Raw genomic sequence first — 9,690 nt, forward strand, 5'->3', positions numbered from 1 at the left:
GTTGAATGTCCACATTGATGGGGAATGATGATTGGATGTCCACATTGTGACCTTCCCTTAGGCCTTGTTATGTCCACATAACACGGTCGAGGCCGATTCTGATTGTTGAAGCCGATTGTTGAGGCCAATTCTGATTTCGATTATCGAGGCCGATTCTGATTGTCAATACCGATTCTAATTGTCGGTACCGATTTCGATTATCGATATCGATTCCGATTGTCGAGGCCGATTATTGAGGCCGATTCCGATTCCGATTCTGATTCCGATTGTTCAGACCGATTCTGATTTTCGATACCGATTTCGATTGTCGAGACCGATTCCGATTGTTAAGGTCGATTCCGATTGTTGAGGTCGATTCCAATTGTTGAGGCCAATTCTGTTTGTCGAAGTCAATTCCGATTGTCAAGGCTGATTTCGATTGTTGAGACCTATTGTTGAGGCTGATTCTGATTATCGAGGCCGATTCTGATTGTCGATGCCAATTATCGAGGTCGATTCTAATTGCCGATGCCAATTGTCGAGGCCGAATATTGAGGCCAATTGTCGAGGCCTATTGTGATGCTTATGCAGCCCGTATTTGAGACCCATTGTGATGTGTATTCAGCCCATATTTAAGGCCCAATGTGATATATATGAGGCCTATGTGATGAGGCCCATTATGGTGCATTTGAGGGCCAAGTGATGGAGCCCATTGTGATGTATATTAGGCCCATATGAGAGGCCCATCATGATGTGTATTAATCTCTTGAGTGAGGCCTATGGTGTTGTATATTAGGCCCTTGTGTGAGGCCATGGGCCCACTATATGTTAGGCTCTATGTGGGTCATTCCTTGGGGGCAATGTTGGATAAATGTCTACATTGTCGAGGCCAATTGTCGATGCCGGTTATTAATACCAATTATGTGTATGTGACAGCATAGCATCATGATACATGCTCATACGCATCATTTGCATGTTTATTATGAGATGTGATTAAGCATTGCATATGCCATAACACAGATGGTTTATGGGAATCCCTGATAGGTGGAGTTATCCCACATGAGCACACAGTATGCGCAGGATTGATGCATGATTGGGCTACATAACTCATGCATCTTGCATTGTGTGATTGTGATTACTGTACGCCCTAGTGGCATTAGGGTTGTGACCTCCACAGGCATGTCGTGGATGGCCAGATGGGACACCAAAAATGTTTGGTTCGAGCATCTGGGCACTTTTGATGTCTGTGGGTGAAAGTCCCTAAACCTCCGAGGCCAGGAGACGCCCCAACGTCTAGACCGAGTGGATACATGAGCGGCCGAGTACTGGATACCAGTAGGCCGCGTCTCCCACTGTGTCGTGGTTGGTTGGGAGGGGGTGTGGCCTTAACCAGCCGAGTGAGGAGGCTATAAGCTAGGCTGAGTTTGAACAGCTCCTAAATGGGTCTGCTATCGACGAGCCGAGTAGGCATTGGAATACTACTGATAGGCGGGTAGTGAGGTCTTTTCCACTTGCTGGGCTGCGTTGCCGGTAAGGGCAGCAGCCAGCTTGGAGTGTACTGGACCCCGGTGATGATCATAGTGATGTACAATACTGATATGTGGACTTATTGAGCAGGCGTTGTATATTCATTCATTCATTCACTATCCACTCGGGCTGGTGGTGCGCAACTATTTGTTACGTGTACCTTCGCAATGGCCAGGATTTCGGTTAGGGCGCATGACTAACCTGAGATCAGAAGTTACCATATTGAGTCTAACTTTCCAAATTTAGGTATGGGACTGGTTTGGATAGAAGTCTCTTATGGTGGACCCCATAGCCTGCGATATACATACTATTATCCCAACTTCACAATCCAGCTTGGTCATTTCATTCACATCGCATATTGCATTGCATCCTCAGCACATAGCATTTGGTTTAATGTGCTTCTGTATTACATAGCCTAATTAAGGTTGAAGGTATTCGTGGACTTGGTATTTGATATTTGGCTTACTATGTATTCGCATTGCATAGTTGATTTACATTGCTTCCTCAGTATATGATATTGGTTCATTATGTTTTTGCATCGCATAGCCTGGATATGGCTGATGGTATTTACGGACTTACCAATATATTTTCGCTTACTCTGATATCACACTACCAAAAAAAGGGGCAAAGGATACAGACCACGCTAGTTTTTTGCTACGGATTAAACCGTAGCTATAGTTGCTACAGTTTTAATCCATAGCTAAAAGAGTGCCACACCATTAATAATTAACGGTGGTGTAATGAGCTCTATAGGGTCTAAAAAAAATATGCATTATATCTAAACCATCCATATATTTTGAAATATTATTATAAGGCATGAAACCAAAAATTAGTTAGATTGAAGGCTAAAGTGGACCACACGGTAGGAAACATGGAGATTAAATCACATGTGCATCCTATGGTGTGGTCCACATGGGCCTTCTATCTACCTTATTTTTGGAATCATTTGCTAAAATTATTTACTAAAATTAATGGATGGAATGGATAATGAAAATACATCATGGTGGGCCCCACGGAGCCCCTTCCAGGAGCGTCCATGGGTCCCAATGCCCAAAAATGAGCGCGCGCTCGAAACGTAGCCGCGCCCAAAACTCCCCCCTTTTCTCTCTCCCTCACTCCGTTCCCTAACCCCTTCTTTTCCTCCCTCTCTCTCTCTCTCTCTCTCTCTCTCCCTTCCCTAATCCTCTCTCTCTCTCTCTCTCTCTCTCTCTCTCTCTCTCTCTCTCCGTGGCCATATCTCCAAATCGTTTGAAGCGGCGGCAGGGAAGACGAACGGTAGTTCTTCTGTCCTGTCTCCCGCCTGTCAGATCCTTCAATCTCCTCTCGGATTCTTGGGATTTCCACACCGATCGAATCCTCCTTGTAAGCTTCCTTTCACTAAACCCTATAACCCCAAAAACCCTAAAAAAATAAAACCCCTAAATCTCCTATTTCTCTCTCTTCCATTTCAATTATGCAGTTCCTGTCCATCTTGATTTCTGTTTGTAGCTGCCATTCACATTTGCCATCACTTGTACTCTTCACAGTGATATTGGTTTCCATCTTGATTTCTATTTGTATTTATCTAGATATGGTAAGCTCTCAGCTTTAGCTACACCGTTATGCAACCGGCCGTGAATTAAGGGTCATTACTGCTCTTACCCTTTTGAAATCTAATCTTTTTAGGTAAAAATATCTTTTTCTAGACCTTAAAAATGTTATATTTGTGATATTGGAGGTTTTTGTACACTTCATGATACTTTAAATGAGGCTGACAATCTTTAACTCTTGCCCAGTTACTAAGGTTATGTTAGTGCTGCTTTGGTGCTTGGTGGTGTTGATTTTACTGGACTGCATTTGCATTGTAAGTTTGATTTTGCATATAGGCATATGAAGGATGCAACATTTTTTGCATAAATTTTTGTGATTGAACGATTGTCTTATGCAGATATACCCTCACAGTTCAACTGACACTCTGCCATTTGCAACCATAGGTTCTGGTTCTCCTGCTACGATGGCCATCTTTGACTCACAATACAGAGAGGGCCTGACTATAAGTTTGCTTGCTAGATTTGGATTTTTCTCCTCAGCTAATGTTTTGCATCATCATTGTTATGCTGTCATTGAGAAAGAACACAGAAGGTTGTGCCAAAGAGGTAGGGCTTGCATGGATGCTTTTCCAAAACAGAGCAGCCTGTAGCTGCTGAGATCCTTTTGAGAAAGAGTGACACATCCTCATGAACCAAGCTAGCCTTTCGAGAAGGATAGCAAACAGGAGTCTCAGACTAAATTAGACCATTTAACATGATTTCATGGTAGAAGCTGTTCTGGTCTTTATTTTATTTGATTTCTTGGAAACCATTCCATACATCTCTTACCATAGAAGATTTAACATGACAGTGGAACTGTGGAAGCAGTTTATTTTTTTGGATGTGTTTCTCTTTGCCATCTTTCAGTTAGAATTGCACAATTGTGAGTTCTCATGCCTTCACTGATGAAGATAGAAACGTGTGTCCTTAATACTAGATCTCTGGATACTGTTAACATGAAATATAAGGTGATGGGATTTCTTTTGTAGAGAGACGAAGGAATAAAGCTTGTGTCTGAGGCGATTTGCTCTGTAATTTTCAATGACTTGGGAAGTGGTAGCAATGTTGACGTCTACGTAATAACCAAGGTCTGTACTTGATGAAACATTATATTGTTATTGGTGTTTCCATGGACCTTTAGTTATTCTTGTCAAATCTTGATGTACAGGGCCGCACTGAGTACTTGAGGTAACCACCAGTTGCCAAATCCTCGGACCTCTGTCAGTTCAAGGGGCTATTCCTTTACTAAGGGACAGACTGGTTAGCAACCTCATTTACATCTGAATTACATTTTATCAATGTGAACATCTCTGAATTACATTTTTCCAATGCAAACATGATAAATGTTATGATGAATTTGTTTTTCCTTTATCTTTGCTATTATTTATATATCGATGTATAGTCTAATGCAAATTCCATCTTGTAGTTTTTGTGTCTGCTTGTCCCTAGAACCTAGCCCAATTAAGGTGGATAGTTGATGTTAGGTGGTAGTAGTGTTGTCAAAATCCTATGATTTAGGATTGGAGTACAATCTTGAAACTGGAAAGAAAATTGTAGTTTGAGATTGACTTGAAGCTTTTAGCATTTCTGAATCCTTGTGTTGGTAAGACCATTCTAACATCATGAAACCACCACAGCCAATAATCATGTGAAACCACCCAGGGGTGTGCTTAAGTCACTTGATTGGATGACTCCCATCCCTATAAAAGCCTGTGATAGCCTATAATGCCAATGGACTGTTGGAGCCATACAATAATTATGGCAGGCATATGGAACACCTATAAATAAGCTGTAACAAAATCTTGATCATGGTTTTAAGTCATTGCATGGAGTTCATGCAGTAGAATGTGCTAAATGTTACCCCTGCAAAAATCATGGGTAGATTAGCTGAAACTAGGTTTATCCATGGCTGATGAGAAACATGAAACATCTCTTCTTCTTTTGGTCCCTATTTCGTGTGTATGGTGCAACATTTAAACACTTGTTTGTTTTTTCTAAGATAGCTCTGTGTGATATTTTTTCTTTTCTTTTCAAGTCATATCTAGTTAAGTTAGCTGGTCAAGCATGTATCTAACCAAGAAGCCTTCCTTTGTGTCGGTCTATTTCTTCTACTAAAACATGCATCCTTTACATGCATTTGTCCCTCTCTCTATGATCTAGGCTAGCTGCTCTATTGGTCTACTTCGCAGGCCAGTTCCTTACTAATTCAGGATGATGAATTACTGATACATCAGTATGGTTGAGTACAGCTGATATGCTATTATATCTTGATTGTAGCATTTCGGCGTGGAGTGCAGATTGGAGAAAGAGTACATTCCACCCCCACTTACTTTGAATTTGTTGCACCTTTGAAACTGATTTCTAGCTAACATTTAAAGATTTGTGCTACACATTCCCTTAGGCTGCTTCTCATTGGCTGCATATCATCCCTTAGGTGTTTTGGCTGCTTCTCATTTGTTGCACCTTTGAAACTGATTTCAAGTCACTCACATTTAGGTTGTCATGGTTGGAACATGACATGCCTTTTTCAGGAGTAGGTTTAATTTAGATTTGTTGCTTGGGAGATCTGTTGATCAGCCTTTTATTTTGACAAAACATTCTTTTTTTTTTTTTTTTTAAATGATGATACAATTTATTTTCAAAAAAAATTGTACAAAATGTGGATTAGCAGTCAAGAACATTTCAGGGTCAGCTTGGCTCTATCAGTTTTTTTTTTTTTTAAATAAAGAAAGTGAACTTGACTTGGCTCTAGAGAAACTGTGGTTGAATTGAGGACTTAAAAGTGTCAACCAAGTACATGGAACAAAAAAAAAAAAACCCTGGTCAAGTCTTGAAGTTGTAATTTCATTTCTTAAAATTCAATTGAGCACCTGAAAGTGTCAACCAAGTACATGGAACTGAAAAAAAAAAAAAAACAAACATTCCATTTCCTTTGCCACTAATTTCTGTGTGAACGCATTTCAATGAAATGTTGGTATCTAGGGAACTCCTATTAGATTTCTATATGAGTTCAGGGAAAAGGAAGCTTGACCAGATAATCATTTTTCGATATGTTCTTATTATTATTTTTGGAAAAGTTTATTTTTTGGAGGCCCATTTCTGGATTATATTTCCATAGGTTTGCATTTGGTTGGTGTTGTAGAATGATACTATTTGATACTCAGCATTTGGTAAACTCTATGTGTGTGTGTGTGTGTGTGTGTGTGTACATATATAATTGTTTGCTAGATCAACCATTGCTCTCTACGTGCACTCTTAAATGCAGCTATAGGATATTTGAGCTGTGTCCTGGCTCGAATCCTCCTGTATGTATTGCTTTTAGTGAGATCAAATTTTTTGCCTACAGGTTAAAGTTATGAAGGAGAGTGCAGCACCTAGAGCAGTGTATGTACCCACCGCCACTGTCCGGATGACACCTGCAAGCACAGAGCAGCAATCCCTTGCGCCAGCAGCCCCGCCTTCAGCACCTGAGACCCCAACTCCTAGTGACAAAAATGCCCCTGAAAGCAGCAATATTCGTGAGGAAGGTGACTTTGTATTTCATTCTATTACTGACCAATCAGCCCATGAGCAATGCTGAATTCAGCTTAGGTACGATCATATATGTGTGTGTCATGTAGTTTACTTAATATCTACTTCACTCACTTGTCCCTATACTAGTTACCTCACCTCTTCTTCTCCTTCTTTCTAAACAGAACACGGGCAAATTCAGTTTGCAGCAATGGTGAAAGCAATCAGGATTTGAAGCTTGGATTAGTTCATGAAAACCCTCTTCATCAAAATATTTGTCGGTATGCAATCGGAACATGTTCCTATATGAATTCATCTAAAATCAGATCAATCTTTGGGCTGATTATTGATACCTAATTGACCTGCTTATAATTTTTCTTTTCATTTATTGCATTGTTTTGAAATTACCCATATCAATTTTTTCGACAAAATTGTGGAGATATAGGGTAAAACCCAGTTCTTGGATGATTTATCGAAAACCATTTTCATTGTTTAATGCAGTTGCGTAAAATAGGTGTTGTAGACAATTATGGTCCTTTATGGACTGGTTTGATTCTTTCATTGTTTGGGTTTCTTGTTATGTTTGTTTCTTTATAGGTAGGAAACTGCGATTGAGAGCAAATGGGTTATCGATTCAACACCCTTAGTGAAGTATCTAGGTTATCGTCAATGACTAAGGGTGTTGCTTCCCTTAGTCAGTGAAGTTATCTGGGTTGAATTGGTTTAAGTTACATTCTTGTTTTTGAATGTAAAGATGTCATGTGCAATACTCAAGATCCAAGCACACCTGACGTGTTTACCATGTCATAGATGCCCTACTCCAATAATCAGGCCAGTCCACTCATCATGTGGGCCAGAGCACACAAATGTTGTCACTGTCAAAGAAACCTTGCTTTTTTAGGCATGCCCCAATGAGGAGCAAACTGTCATGACTTGTGGGCAAGGGAATGTACATAGCGGGGTCCACCTACTGATGGCTTGGACGCTCACCGCACATGCCTGCATATAGATGGGCCGAGTAATGCACAGGTGGGATTAGAAAACTTCAGTCTGCAGTAATCAATCAAATTTTTTTTGGGCAAATGACATAGAGTTGAGCATCAAATACATAAATATATAACACATTAGAATTACAAAGATACAAGCTTTCAGCAAGCTGTTAGTGTGAGGGACACTTCAAGTAGATTTTTTTTATATTTCATGAATCACTAAAATATATTTCAAAAAAGAAGAAAGGATAATACATCATCATCTTCTCATTTTTGAATGCACATAGACACTCCACAAACAACTTTTGCTGAAATTTCTTTCCATCCATCATGGATTGCATGGACTCATTTTAATTTTCTTATTCTTTTGGCAAACCAGGTGATGATTGTGGAAATCAGTCCTCTACTTGTCAATGATCTGTATTTTCTGGAAGAATTATGTTCATGATTGTTGTGGCCACAACATTTCTTCAGTGGTATTTTACTTAAACTTTAATCAGAATTGCAACATGGGTTTGCAAGGAAGCAACCTGCTCCGACAATGCCAAAGAACCAACATTCCCTTTATTGTTTTGTTGTCATAAAAAAATCAGTTAGTCCAATTATCTATTTTTATGAATTATTATTATATTATTTTCTTTCCAAAAATCAGGTCTCCGCCAAAACTTGTGGATGTGACAATGGTTGCAACTGGCATCATTATGGGTCCATATGCTTTCACTTGCAGAAATTGCTGCTAAATGGAAGTGTACTTTAAGCTGAACATTGTTAAATACCCGTTGGAAGGTATATCTTCAAATTATCAGTTCATCTCTTGTAATTGACAAGACTTTTGTTCTTTTAATTGGTTGGAAGTGTCTGATTTTTAATTGGTTGGTTATTTGTTCCAATGCAAACTAGTAAATATGCAGAATTCCACTTGTCATTTTGTTTTTTGCAGAGGCCAAAGTGCTTCATTGTTGTATGAACAAAATAGGAAGTCAAACAAGTGAAGTTCATTGGGATATCTAAAACAGTTTAAATTCATTTTTAAAGAAATGGGTTTGACTGAATTGTTCCATTTCAATCGGCAAATGTCACATTGCCATGCATATCCATCATGTCTTGTAGGTATGCAAGGATGAGTTCTACATTATGAAAGGTTGGCCGACCCATTTTATACTCTATATGTGAATGGTAAGTGCATGTTCTACTAAAAGTTACACCCTTCGGCAATAAGCCAATAATAGCTCATTCATTCGTTGTATCTCTTTTATGCTTCCTATTTCAATGTATGGAGCATACGTATGTGTTTTTTGTGCTTTCTCAAATTTTGGGGTAAGCGTCCCTATCTTTAGTTAGTCTTCTTTATAAGATTTCTATTTATGGGCTATATGGTACTTCTCAGTTTTCCATTTTAGTGCGTTAGAAATAGTTGATGATTACTCACAAGTAATGTATCAATGTTTTTATCCTTCGGTAGGTACCTCTGTTGCTCATACTTTGATGAAGTACATAGTGGATGTGCCCAGCAAACAGAGAATTGGATGGACTAGGGAACTGCACGGGCAGTTTGTCAAAGCTGTCAATCATCCTGGAGGTGTGGCGAGTGAGTAACATGCCCACAATCATCTTTTTCAAGCTCTTTAGTGTTGTACGTTGTATCTGAAATTTGTTTATTTAGAAATGTGAATGTAGGATGCATTGTGTGATTTGATTGCTATTTGTAATATGAATCCATTGTTTTCTTTCCTAATTGCATTTTATGTACTATTCCTTGCAACATTAATTGTATTAGCTTAGATGAGTTGATCAATCACAACAGTTTTCTTTCTCACTGTATTTTGATTTCTTCCTATATAATGTTACACAAACCAATAGTCCATTAAACCACATTACTCATGTTGGATTTTGCCATAGTTTAGAAGATTAGCAGGTACATTTTTGATTTCATCCTATATAAGTGTTTTATTTGTCATTCTTTCTTTTGAGATGTGTAAAAAGGTATGCTTGTTTAATTGTATCTACAAATGCTATTTTTTACAGGCAGGCTGACAAGCTAAAGAAGTCATTGGAGGATGAAATTCATTTTCTCAACGGAAGAGTTTCAGAACTTGAAAGTGATCTTGTGTCAAAGT

At 39.0% G+C, this 9,690-nt stretch overlaps 1 long non-coding RNA gene across 6 annotated transcripts; it reads left to right on the forward strand.

Moving 5' to 3' along the window:
• Nucleotides 1–2,644: 2,644 nt before the first annotated feature.
• LOC131229576 (uncharacterized) lies at nucleotides 2,645–9,050 on the forward strand. Of its 6 annotated transcripts, XR_009163448.1 has the most exons (7): nucleotides 3,836–4,162; nucleotides 4,243–4,334; nucleotides 6,421–6,665; nucleotides 7,953–8,049; nucleotides 8,226–8,359; nucleotides 8,684–8,749; nucleotides 9,036–9,050. It is a non-coding gene; the product is annotated as an uncharacterized LOC131229576 (long non-coding RNA). The 6 variants fall into 6 exon arrangements; XR_009163444.1 differs by lacking the exons at nucleotides 8,226–8,359; nucleotides 8,684–8,749; nucleotides 9,036–9,050 and adding exons at nucleotides 2,645–2,868; nucleotides 3,075–3,171 and having other exon boundaries at nucleotides 4,064–4,162; nucleotides 7,953–8,156; XR_009163446.1 differs by lacking the exons at nucleotides 8,226–8,359; nucleotides 8,684–8,749; nucleotides 9,036–9,050 and adding an exon at nucleotides 3,432–3,542 and having other exon boundaries at nucleotides 4,068–4,162; nucleotides 7,953–8,156.
• The last annotated feature ends 640 nt before the right edge of the window (nucleotides 9,051–9,690 follow it).

The sequence above is a fragment of the Magnolia sinica genome, chromosome 16, assembly GCF_029962835.1.
Source record: "Magnolia sinica isolate HGM2019 chromosome 16, MsV1, whole genome shotgun sequence".
In the NCBI taxonomy this organism is placed as follows: Eukaryota; Viridiplantae; Streptophyta; class Magnoliopsida; order Magnoliales; family Magnoliaceae; genus Magnolia; species Magnolia sinica.